At 42.6% G+C, this 13,151-nt stretch overlaps 1 long non-coding RNA gene across 1 annotated transcript; it reads right to left on the reverse strand.

Moving 5' to 3' along the window:
- Positions 1–339: 339 nt before the first annotated feature.
- LOC121032648 (uncharacterized) lies at positions 340–12,522 on the reverse strand. Its single transcript, XR_005791411.1, has 4 exons — positions 12,240–12,522; positions 11,469–11,474; positions 5,866–5,871; positions 340–350 (listed from the first exon to the last, which is right to left on the reverse strand). It is a non-coding gene; the product is annotated as an uncharacterized LOC121032648 (long non-coding RNA).
- Positions 12,523–13,151: the final 629 nt, after the last annotated feature.

The raw sequence follows: 13,151 nt of genomic DNA on the forward strand, positions 1-13,151 counted from the left end.
GATGGGGCCTAACCCAGGACGGGAAGCACACCCAGTCCTGGCCCTAAGCCCTGCCTGCTAACCCTGGTTCAACCACTGCTCTAAGGAAAGAGAAGCTGGAGTGTAGCCCAGAAGAGAGCTGTCTTGCTCCAACAATGGATTCAATAAAATGTCCCCACATTGTATCAGCACCATAGCATGGCTGGGAAGGGCTCACTAGCAAGATTTCATCCATGACAATTATGTCCAGCTGCCCTTTTTCTCTGACTCTCCCAGTTTTGGTTCCATGCAGTTCTGGTCCTAGAAGTTGTCCCACTCAACCTGAGTATCTTCTGTCCAACCCTAGTGTGACCTCACCTCTTGGGCTGGGTCTGGTTTTGTCCACTGTTTCTCCAACTTGAGCTTTAATGTCTCTGATTCTGTTCTGCTCAATGTTTACTGAATCATAAAGCCATCACAAGTGCAGTGCTATCTGCATTATCATCCTGATAATCACCCAGCTAGAGAGACTGGAGGACTGGCATGGTTGTTGCCAGCATCATGGCACACAGGAAGCAGCCATTCACCCTCCTGGGCACTGCGGTGACAGCCAGTCCACCCTCTGGCATGGCCATTGGGTGGGTGGGAAAAGACCTGAGCAATGACAGTGCAGATTCGAAGGTCAGCTTCTTGGGAATTTGGTGGAAGTCTAAATATTCTGCCTTCCTGGTTAGAAAGAAATAGTAAGAGAGGATAACAGATTATGAAAGCATCTTAGTATTGGTCTCAATTCCAGATTCTTTGTGGAGGGCTGGGAACTGAGCTGAGTAGCAGGTAGGTCTCCTGATCCGTGGCATGGCTGTAGGCTGAGGCCCCACAAAAAGGGCCTTTTGTAGAAGCCACAAGACCACATATGGTCACATCTAGAAGTTTTAGGAATTGGTGACAAATTTGAGCACATGGAATTCCAATGGGACACTGAGTCACTGCATTCCTCCAGGAGACCCTGGTGCTTATGCTATATTGGGGAGCCCATCCTCAGCTGGGTGAACGGACTCATGGCCAGAAAGAGTATCACACACGTCAGATATATCTAATCCTCTTTCTCAGATGGTACACCTTCTCAAAGATATAATCTAATGAGGGGTCACAGCATTAGTAAATAAATCAGAGTTGTATGCAGAGTTGGGGTGACATTTTATTATAGAGTATATCTTTTTTTTTCCCAGGGAAATTCCTCACTGCCCACCATATAAAATTAACAACCAATTTTAAGTCCTTAGGAGCAAGGGTGGCATCCTTTTGGCTTGGCTATTCCACAGCATCTAAGCACATGAACGGCAAAATAAGCTATGTCTGAATGATTCTGAGTGAGGCCGTGTGAATGCTCATGAAAAACAGAGAGAGAATGGAAATGTGACCAGGGATTAAACTGCAGCATTTGTTGTTAGATCACCCCTCTTTCAGGTTTGGGATAGATGAACTTTAGTACAGAAGAACCAAAGTAGTTCAGCTTAGTAGATATGCTCAACACTATTTATGATTCATTCTTTTCATTGATTGAATACATTAATTAAGCACCTAGTATGTGAATGTAGAGCATCATACCTGGTAGCCTGGAAGCTAGAAAATTCAAACCAGAGATGGACACTGCTTAAGAAAGAATGAATCATGGGCGCCTACGCAGCTCAGTCGGTTAAGTGTCTGACTTCAGCTCAGGTCATGAGCTCACAGTTTGTGGGTTTGAGCCTTGTGTTGGGCTCTGTGCTGACAGTCTGCAGCCTGCTTTGGATTCTATGTCTCTCACTCTCTGCCCTTCTCTCACTCTCTCTCTCTTTCTCTCTCCCTCTCAAAAATGAATAAACATTAAAAAAATTTAGAAGAATGAATTAGGCAATTATGTTGGGAAAGAAGAGCAAAGGACTTCTCTTGACATCACCATCACAGAATCAGCAGGTGTTTCCTTACATGTAACACAAGCCTTCTGCTTTCTCCAGTTCCTGTGGTCTACTCATTTTCTCCTTATTTACTCTATACTATCAATCCTGACTTTAATATCAACCTCATCTGGGCAATTCCAAGAGCAAAAATCCAGTACAGATCTTAGCTCCTCCTCAGAGCTAACCTCAGCCCTATTGAAGCCTGCTTCTTTCAACATCAATGTGCAGCTATGTCTATAACACCTGGTCTACCTCCTAACTATAATTTATCCTTGTCATGTTCTATTGTTTCCTGTGGGGAATTCCAGGTCCCCAACTACTTCCTCAAGGGATCAGTTCTTTTTCTTTGTTTGGGCTTCCTGTATAGGTCAGAATACACACTTAGAGATTTTTTAAAAAGTTATCAAGTGAGTAAATCAAAATATAAATGAATGGATTATCTAATACTTCTCCTAGATATGGGAAGACCATGCACTTGGTAATGGAGTTGAGTGTTGATTTACACTAAAATGTGAGTGGCTGATAATTATAAACTGTTATTTCTGCAGGATGGCATCTCTATTCAGCCAGGGGTCTTCAAAGTCTTAATTCAAAGAAATATGTTACAATTACTCACTGTATTAAAATAAATGTAACCTACACTCATAATACTGTCACTCCTTTAACCCATTCCCCTTCACAATGTCACTACTGTCCTCAGTTGACTCAACAATAGTATCACAAGAAGCCTGTGTGTGTTTGATGAGACTAGAGGCTAGGGAGCATCTAAGTATCCCCAGGCACCCAGCTCTGACTTCCTCAAAGCAACGGTAAGCAAGAAAGCAGCACCACTACCCCCACTTCAGTCTACACACACACACACACACACACACACACACACACACACACTCCCTAGAAGTCTCACATTTCCCCCATAGAATGGTTTCTCTCAGGAGAGAGTGGGTTTTTAAGATAAACTCCTTTAAAGGTTGTGTGCCCGCCAGCCACTGATGCAAAGAGCATAATTAAGATGGAAAACAACCAAATCTTGCAAAAAGCACGGGCATAACAAGACTGGGCCGCCTCAGTGAAAAGGCCTCTCTCCCCTGTGGCTCCATGCTCAAGAGCTCTCCACAAGCAAAGAAATAAGTGAGAGTAGAAAGGAACATGTGAATAAAACAAAAGGTGTATTTATGGAGCTCTGTTGTGCAAGCCCTACACTATAACTACCCACTGCCGGCTTGACCCATGGTGTCACCTTCCTTTCTAGGCCTGGATCACCACGTTTCCCTGTGTCCGTTCCCTCGGGCCCCAGATGTCCTAAGTCAAGTGAACTCTGATGGAATTGTGTGAGCTCTCAGCAGTGGGCAGGTGGCAAAAGGAAAGATGCCCATAGGAGGGCTAAGGACATTTTGAGAACTATAGGGCCAGCCTCAAACCACTGATGAAAAGACCCAAAGAGTTGTGATAAAGTCAGCCTTAGCTCCTCTGGGTCCTGATATCCCCAGGACTACAGTTCAGAGGATGGGGAAGGCAAGCGGAATGAGCCAGATGGCAGGTGTTATCAAATTCAGGTGAGGGCAGCATCCTGGCATGAGAATGTGGCTCACATAGTGCCAGAAACTGGCTCTCACTATCTTGGGAATCAAGGAACAGGGTCAGGCTCACAGAGTCTAGGAAAAAGGTTGCCAGAGAGTCAAAGACAAACACAAGTGGGTCTGGGCTTCAGGATAGCATTGTGTTCCTTCCCAAGAACTGGATGACAAGGTAAAAACAGCAGCAGAAAACCCATCTTGAGGATTGTATCATTAGGACTTAAAGGAATGAGTTTCAGAATCAAGTGGATATCAGCTGGAGTCCAGCCTGTTCATTTGAAGGGTGGGGATAGTGCCTCCCTACAGAAAGGCTGTGACATCTAAAAGGAGTAATGAATGGGAAATGGTGAATACAGAGCCTGGAGCATATTTCTAGTATGATGATGGCTCTGACTGGCAGAGCTGGGCCTGCTGGTATTGAAGAAAAAATTTTAACAGTGACACCTAGGGGCACAACCACACTATCAATTTCAGATTCAACTGGCTCATGGGGCCAAGTGCCTAAAAGCTAACCTGCTGAGTTGGGATTGGTCCAAAAATTGAACAGCTATAGGCTAAACACTGTACCAGCTCCTGCTGTCCATAGCTGGAACCAGCAGAAGCTACACCCAGGAAGACAAGCAGCTTATCTCTCCTCTCACAGTTACCACCTCTGGCTCCGATTATAGAGTTAAAAGACACATTGCCAATCAGCTTGCCACAAAAGGCAAGTTCACCCAGCACAAGATCACCCAGCAAGTTTTCAACATAACAAGAACCAGAACTGAGGCCTCCTAACCCAGAGCCCAACGTTCCTTCCATTCTGCTGGAGTTCCTTCATCATTATGATGATCAGAATGTAAGAAAGCATCCATACCTAACCCCCTCCTTTCCTCACTTCCCCCACTATCAGCACACAGATCTATCCTTCTAGACTTGGGCAGCTATTCCCATGGGAAACAGGCTTGTGCTAATGAAAAGGCCAGGCATGGAGAAGCTACACACAGCAGGAGTCTTTCCTCCCTGGGTATAGAAGCCACCTCCGCGTTGAGCACAGGGAATGGGTGTGGGTGACACAGTGCGCACGCCATGGAGAAGAGCCAGCTTTCCCCAAGAATTCCCCAAGAATTCTGATACCAGTCCTGCCCTCTTTTCCTCCATATCTTTCTTTTTGTTATGAGACACCAACTACACTATTCCAAACACGAAGTATGAATCAGAACTAAAACTGTTTCTTAAATTCACAGCATTTATATTAGTTATTTTTGTCTAGAATACAAGGGCAGTCTATGAATAAAATACACACAGTTGGAGAGGAGGAGAATATTCATCCCACAGCTCCCTGCAAACCCAAAGGCCAAATGAACCATCTTCGTGATTTTCCAGAGTTAAGAACACAGTACCAGCCAACTAGAGTGGTTTAATCAATGTTTGGGGTATTGAATTCAGTTCTCACCTGAGATTATTTGAGTTGTTGATTTACAGTAGTTAAATTGAAATGAATTACTTTAACTGCATGAATTAATGGGTTCGATGAAGTTATTTGAAGTAAAGTAAAATGAGATGAATTTAAGTTAGTTCATTTTGAGAGCAAAGTAACCACCATTTTAAACACTGGGTTGGTGACCAATGGATATGAGTATTGACCTTGAGTTACTGAGAGCTCTGGAAAATGGATACCAAGGCATGGTCCTATGCAAAGCTATTGCTGGACCTGCAGTTTAGGCCCATTTGGGACAAGGGACTCTAGGTCTTGCACCAGGGAGTTCATTATCCATCATCCTGGAAGCCCACACACCAAGGGGAGACAGAAGACTAGTGACCCTTCATGACTTAGGCATAGCCTATAAAATGCAGGCTGTGGTGATACCTTGACCTCTTAATCTAATTCAATCTTCTTTGTTACTATAGAATTCAACTGTTGGTCTCAATATTAAGAACTGTATGTGTGTGGAACTGCTTAAAAGAAAACCCACATGGGTGAACCACACAAACCCAGAGACTATTTTAAGCATTCTCTCTGTGTTTTCCACTCTCCTTTCATGCAAAACTGAATGTGTTCTACATAGTGAATGTTCACATCTTCCCCCTTTCCCACCAAGAACATGATTTCTACTTTTATCAATTCTTTCTTCCAATTCCCATTGTTACATAAGCTGAAATAGGCATATGTCTTAAAAATAGGCCTATGTATATAATTTAGCTGTGAATGTGGTATTCAGCAGTCTCCAACTTAAGAGCAGGATCCGTTCCAAAAGTTTGAGTGTATGTCAGTTTTCTGGTACTCAAAATGCATTTTTCCATAGAAACCATGTTGTGCGTGGTGGTTAGAGTCCCAGGCAGCCCACGGAAGCCTGTTGAAGCCCTATGTAACTGGAGTGCAATCCTGTCCTAATAGGACCCTAGACCCCAACATGTTTCTGTGGGAGAGCATATCTGGAGTTCTAACTAGGGGATCCTTCTCCCCTCCAAATTCCATGGTTGTGGGGGTGGTCACAGGATCTCCCCAAGTTCTCATAGAGATGGATCCTGCATCTGAAGTTCCAAACATCCTCTCTGGAATAATTTACAAGTTTTCTCCTTTTTATCCATATCTTGCCCATTAACAGTCAAATGATATTTTTTTCTCACAACACATCAGTGCAATGCAGGGAACCAGACTCTCCCCCAGGTTATCCTGCCTTCAGGGAGGGAGAGCAATGGGGAAAGGCCTTCCTGGGAGGAAGGTAGGTGGCTACCCTTGTACACTCTATCAGGCTTTGGTGGCTCATGGAGAGAGCTAGAAAGGCCACAAAAAAGTAGGCAGGAGGGTGCTTAGGACTCACTTCATTGTCTTGAGGAGCACCCTCAGTGCCCAGAACTGCATCAAACACATCCACAAAACAACAAATTATACATGGGGGTTCAACGTCAACACAGAAGAAAAACTGATATATGCTTCTTTAAAATTACCATCACCCCTAGGTACATTATTAAGTGAAAAACAGAACAAACAAAGCAAAACAAGGTGGGATAAGAGAAGGCAAAGGAATATCATGCCAGAGTGAATGGGAGTGCCCTCTCAGGGGCACCAGACAGTGCCTAGCTGCCCCACTCCCACAGGAGCTTGGACACCACACAACAGAACCAAGTGTAAGCCCCCTTGGGATCTCTAGCAAGGTGATTACTCAGTTGTTCTCAGCTATGGTTCTTTTTAATTTCAGGTTTTGTTTTTTGGTTTTAGCATTTAGCCTGAAGTCACCTATTCAATGAAGAATTGATATAAGTAATGTTTAGCGACAGAGTCTATTTTTTTCATTATTCATGAACCATAAAGTAGATAACTCACCCTCGTAGCTTTCAATAAATTCTTTCTATCTCCAGCTTCCACTATAGTGCTGGAGAAAGAAAAGTAACTTCATACCCAAAATTTGGGGGCTTCCTCTAATTGTCCAGAAATGCCTCTCCCTTAGTGAGCAATCACCACAAATCTATAGGAGAAAAAACTCAATGGCTCTTACTCATCAGGATGAACACAAGGGGTGACGAGGCCCACCCGCCATCTTTGGGCATCATCTCTGAAAAAACAGAGGCTTCCACCATCAATAGATGAATGGATAAACAAAATGTGATATATGAGCACAATGGAATATCATTCAACTTTAAAAAGGAAGGAAATTATTTTTTTAAGTTTATTTATTTATTTCTTTTGAGAGGAAGAGAAGGAAAGAGAACAAGCAGGGGAGGGACAGAGAGAGAGAGAGAGAAAGAAAGAGAGAATCCCAAGCAGGCTCTGGGCTGACAGCGTGAGATCATGACCTGAACCAAAATCAAGAGTCCACTAATTGACTGAGCCACCCAAGCGTCCCAAAGGAGGGAAATTCTGACACATGCCACAACATGGATTAACCTTAAAAACATCATGCTAAGTGAAAGATGCCAGATGCAAAAGGACAAATATTATATGATTCCATTTACATGAGGTAGCTAGAGTAGTCAAATTCAGAGACAGAAAGTGGAACTGTGGTTTCCAGGAGCTAAGGGGAGGGAGTAAATAAAGAGCAATTTTTCTTCCTTTTTTTTTTTTAATTGAAGTAAAGTTGACCCACAATATTATATTAGTTTCAGGTGTACAACATAGTCCTGTATACAGTTGTATACATTATGCAGTGCTCACTATGATTTAAGTGTTGTTACCATCCATCACCATACAAAGTTACTACAATATTGGTAACAGTATTTTTATGCTATGCTTTTCATCCCCATGACTTAATCCCCTTTATGTATTTCACCCATCCTCTTACCCCTTTCCTTCTGGCAACACCAGTTTGTTCTCTATTTATGAGTCTGTTTCTTTTCTTATTTGTGCATTTGTTTTTTTAGATTTCACATGTAAGTGAAGTCATACGGTATTTGTCTTTCTCTGTCTGACTTATTTCACTTAGTATAATACCCTCCATGACCATCCATGTTATTGCAAATGGCAAGATCTCATTCTTTTTGATGGCTGAGTGCAAGATCTCATTCTTTTTGATGGCTGAGTGTTATTCCATTGTATGTATATACCACATCTTCTTTATCCATTCATCTATTGATAAATACTTAGTTTGCTTCCATATCTTAGCCATTGTAAAATATTACTGCACTAAATACAGGGTGAATATATCTTTTTAAATTAGTGTTTTGTTTGTTTTCTTTGGGTAAATACCCAACAGTATAATTACTAGAAATATATGGTATTCTATTTTTAAGTTTTTGAGGAACCTCCCTACTGTTTTCCATAGGGGCTGCACCAGTTTACATTCCTACCAACCGTGCACAAGGGTTTCCTTTTCTCCGTATGCTCACCAACACTTGTTATTTCTTATCTTTGATATTAGCCATTCCAAGTGGTGTGAAGTGACATTTCATTGTGGTTTTGATTTGCATTTCTCTGATGATTAGTGATGTTGAGCATCTTTTCATGTATCTGTTGGCTGTCTATATGTCTTCTTTGGAACAATGTCTATTCAGGTCCTCTGCCCATTTTTTTAATTGGATTATTTGGCTTTTTGGTGTTGAGTTGTATGAGTTCTTTATATATTTTAGATATTAGCCTCTTATCAGATACACCATTGCAAATATCTTCAGGGAGCTATTGCTTAATGGGCCCAGAATTTCAGTTTGTGATGATAGACAAAGTTCCAGAAATGGAGAAGTGATGGTTGCATAACATTCTGAATGTACTTAATGCCACTGAACTATATATTTAAAAATCGTTTAAATGGAAAACTTTATGACATATGTAGATACAGATATAGATATTGATATAGATGATATAACCACACACAAACACACACACACACACACACACACACACACACACACACATATATGAGTTTCCAGCTTTTGCTCAAACACTCCACTTCATTCTAAAAACATGTACTGAGGGACGATTACACGTCAAGTGTTGTTCAGGTTGTGGGAAGAGGAGGGCTGCAATTTTAAATACTATGATAAAAGAGGGACTCATTATGAAGGTGAAATCTGAGCAAAGACTTAAAGTGGAAGAGTGAGTAGGCCATTTCTGGCACAGAGAGAAAGCATTCCTGGCAGAGAGAACAGCAGTGCAAAGGCCCTGATACACATTATGCTTGGATGTCTGGGGACCAAAGGTTTCTGGGGAATGTGTGTGGGTTTCATGGTTGTGAATGCAGAAATAGTGGAACTTCTGAGCGGAGATGTTCTGCAGGCAGTTACTGCTGAATATAGAAGAGGTCAGGGATTCAGGTAACTAGTTCAAGTCTCATCACATGGAAGCAATGAAGCTATGATGTAGACTATGTATGTTCTTCATTTAATCACTGTTTTCCCCAAGGCACCACACCCCCACCCTCTGTTGTGGCCAGTGATGCAGTCTGGGCCTCTAGGGTTCGGTTTATACAGAGACTACCATTCCCATCTCCTGTCATGGTGTGAAGCTGGGTACTGAAGCTGGGTACTGGGTACTGGAGCTCCAGTACCCAGCTTCCTTTTTGTCGAATGTTTCCTTTTTGTCAAATGAAGGAATGAATGAGTGAACAAAAAATATTTATGAAGCAAAAGAGAATCTGGGTGCTGGAATATGTGGTTCAGTTTCCAGGGGCTCTTGGAGATCAGGTGAGAGGGAGAAATCACAGAAAACACTGGAAGGATTATGAATAGCGCTAAAGACAAGGTTTGCTGCAGATAGAGCATGTCATGGGGCCAGAGCCAAGTGTCTATAAAGGTGACACTGAAGGGGTTCCCAGTTGAAAGTATGTCCTAGGACTCGGGCTCAAGACACGAGTACATCATATACACACTTGAGGATTGTACCCAAGGGTCTCATCAAATTCTAAGCTTTCTGACCTACTTAAATTCATTTCTTCTGGTTGGTACACTCAGTGGGAAAGGAAGAACAGGAAATCCCTAGAGATTTCCAAGAATCCTTGCTACTTTGGTGGGCAATTTTGTTATGTGAGGTTGTATTGGGCACCTGGCTTCCTCAAATCATTTTGAGGTTATTTCAGAACATTTAATATAACCGTGTTTCACTCTGTCTCCAAACTGTATATCACTTCCTCACAAAGACCATGACCTCATCGAAGGAAATAGGGATATCACATTCATTTCTGTAGCCTACATTCGCAGCACAGTATCTGACCATAATTGGTGCTCAGTAGGTATTTATGGAATAAATCAATGGCTGACTACTACTGATGCAACCAGAATGAGGTTTCACTATTGAAATGTGTCTTCAAACCTTATTCTTCCTGCTATACTTAGGTGGACTAGCAGGGAAGTTTCCATTTTACAGATCAGTGACATAAAAAGTGTGTTAGTTATCTATTGGTGTGTAACAAATTACCCCAAAACTTGGTGGTTTCAAACAACACACATTTATTATTTATTATTATTTCTATTATTTTCCATTTTCTATGGATATAGAACCTGGGCCCAGCTTAGCTGGGTCAGCTTCAGGATCTCTCATGGGCTGCAGTCCGGATGGCCGCTGAAGCCACAGTCTTCCCATGAAGCAGGACCTGTTTCCAAGCTCATACACCAGTGTTGGCAGGATTCAGTTCTTCAAGGGCCATCAGATTGAGGATCTCAGCTCCTCACTGGCTGTTAACCAGATGCTACCCTCAGGTCCTTGCTATGTGGGTCTCTCCACCACGGCAGCTCGCTTCATCAAAGCCAGCAAGCCGAAAAGGCAAGAAAAGGAGTGCCAGCAAGATGAACATCAGAGCCTTTTATAACTTAACCTCGAGAGTGACATTTCCATAACTTTCATGGTATTCTAGTCATTAGATTCAAGTCACTAGGTCCAGTCCCACAGAGGGCATGAATGCCAGGGGGCAGGGATCATTGAGAGCCACTTGAGGAGCAGCCTACAACCAGGGGCACGAAGTGTACCTAAGTCCTTCAAGATCATGCAGTGGAGTCAATGCTTGAAGGTTTGAGCTCTTCCCTCTGAATGGAGCTGTGAGCAGGCCTTGGGGAGTGGGACAAGTGGATTGGGAGGGAGAAGAACAGAATAGTGAAGGAAGGAGGGCACCAATACACTTACCCAAATTTACAGTGGAACAGAATGTACATCTTTCAAGTTATCAAAGAATTAGACAGCAATGAGAAGTGACTGCGGGTATGGATTTATTACCACTAATACAAAAGCTGTTCCTAATAATGTTTTAAAGCATTTCCATATAATACATCTGTTCAGTTCAAATTTATAATTGCAGTCTGGAAAGAAGTATAGTGGCAATCAGGAAGCACTGAAGAGCTGAGTTTGGCCCTTTGTGTGTAGGTCTTTCTGGTATAGAGGGGAGTGGTTTGGGCTGATTTGGTCTAAAAAGCATTGCTGGTTCAGCCAGTGACACATCCCTCTCCCCACCCTCCCACCCTATGATTCTGTTCACCATCCCCCATGGAAGAAGAGAAAGTTTGGGGAACAGCAGTGCTAGGCCTGGGGAATGGCTTCTCAAATCGAAAACTGTAGATGATTAATTTAGATGATTCTAGATCCTCTTCCACCCACAGTTCCCTCTGTCTGAGGCTTCCCTACTGTGTCCTTTCTTCCTGTGGGGTTAGCTCCCCTCCAATGTGAGGCAGGCTTGATGCAGAAAAGTCTGAGACATTCCATACCATATCCACATCTCTATCCAGTGTGTGTATCCATGAGTGGGCACATGCACATGCATGTCAGGGATGGGGGAAGGAGGCCTCAAACTAACACATGTCATTCCTAGGCCCTTTAGAAATAAATGAAGCATGATCAGAACAATGAGAGGTAGTGTGGATAACTGAGGTAGAAGCGGAGCAAATAGTGGAAGAAAGGAACAGAGAATACATCCAGTACATTTTGGCTCACTCTTCAAATTAAGCCTTCCCATTTGAGGAAAAAGAAAACTAAAGCCCAAAGAGATGAAGTAACTTGCCCAAGGTGACGCAGTGGTGGATCTGCACCACGGTCCTAGAGCTGCCTAACTGTACCGGATGGTAATGGCAGCATGATCGTGTCTGAGGGAGCAGCTGGCCTTCCTTATAATAGGAACTTGGCAAAATTATCCTTCTCTTTCCAGCTTAGAAATTATATACAGACAGTCCCTGGCTTATGATGGTTTGACTTATGAGTTTTCAATGTTATGATAATGGGAAAGCAATATGCATTCAGTAGAAACCATACTTTGAATTGTGATCTTTTCTTGGCCCAGTAATATGCCCTGCAATCCTCTCTTGTGATGCCAGGCACCAGTCAGCCACGTGATCATGAGGGCAAACAACCAATACACTTACAAACATTCTGTACCATACAGCCATTCTGTTTTTCACATTCAGTATAGTATTCAATACATACATGAGATATTCAACACTATTATAAAATAGGCTTTGTGTTGGATGATTTTGCCCAAATGTAGGCTAATATAAACATTATGGGCACATTTGAGGTAGGCTAAGCTATGATGTTCAGTTGGTTAGATGTATTAAATGCATTTGCAACTTACAATATTTTCTGTTTATGACGGTTGTCAGGACATAACCCCATCATAAGACAAGGAAGATCTGTATACACATTTCTTGTTTCTGATTGTTCAAACTATCTTATCTGGCAATTGATCATTCTTGGTCATTATTGATCATTCAAGTATAGAATACTGGAGTGTACTATTATAAAATCCCTGCAGGTGACTACAGTGGCAGCAGGACTTTTGTGGTGCTCAGGGCACATGGCCACTTACACTCCCTCAGATCAGATGTGTGAATTGAGAGTGAAGCCTAATAGGGACAGAGGGTCTTTGAAGCCCTTAAAGAGGCTTCTGGTTGCTGGCAATGGAGTCTCCTGGAAATCTGGCACCTGCCTACCACTGGGGCCTCATGAGAAACTAGAGTGAATCTGTCCATCTGAGGATCCCAGGTAACAAGACAAGCTTGACCTGAGAGTGGAAGCAGTGTTTGTAGCTCATCTTATGTCAAGAATAAGGGGAGTATTTCAAGGAGAAGTCAATTGTAGATATTTGTGATAGGGATGATGCCAACCCCCTCCCCAAAGATGTCCATGTCCTAATCCCTAGAACCTATGAATATGTTCCCTTACATGACAAGAGAGAATTAAGGTTTCTCATGAAATAGGTTTGCTAAACAGCTGGCCTTAAGTAGGGAGACAAGGGGTGCCTGGGTGGCTCAGTCAGTTGAGCATCCAACATCGGCTCAGGTCATGATC

Source organism: Herpailurus yagouaroundi, unplaced genomic scaffold (genome assembly GCF_014898765.1).
Source record: "Herpailurus yagouaroundi ecotype Mexico unplaced genomic scaffold, PumYag 142, whole genome shotgun sequence".
Taxonomy (NCBI): domain Eukaryota; kingdom Metazoa; phylum Chordata; class Mammalia; order Carnivora; family Felidae; genus Herpailurus; species Herpailurus yagouaroundi.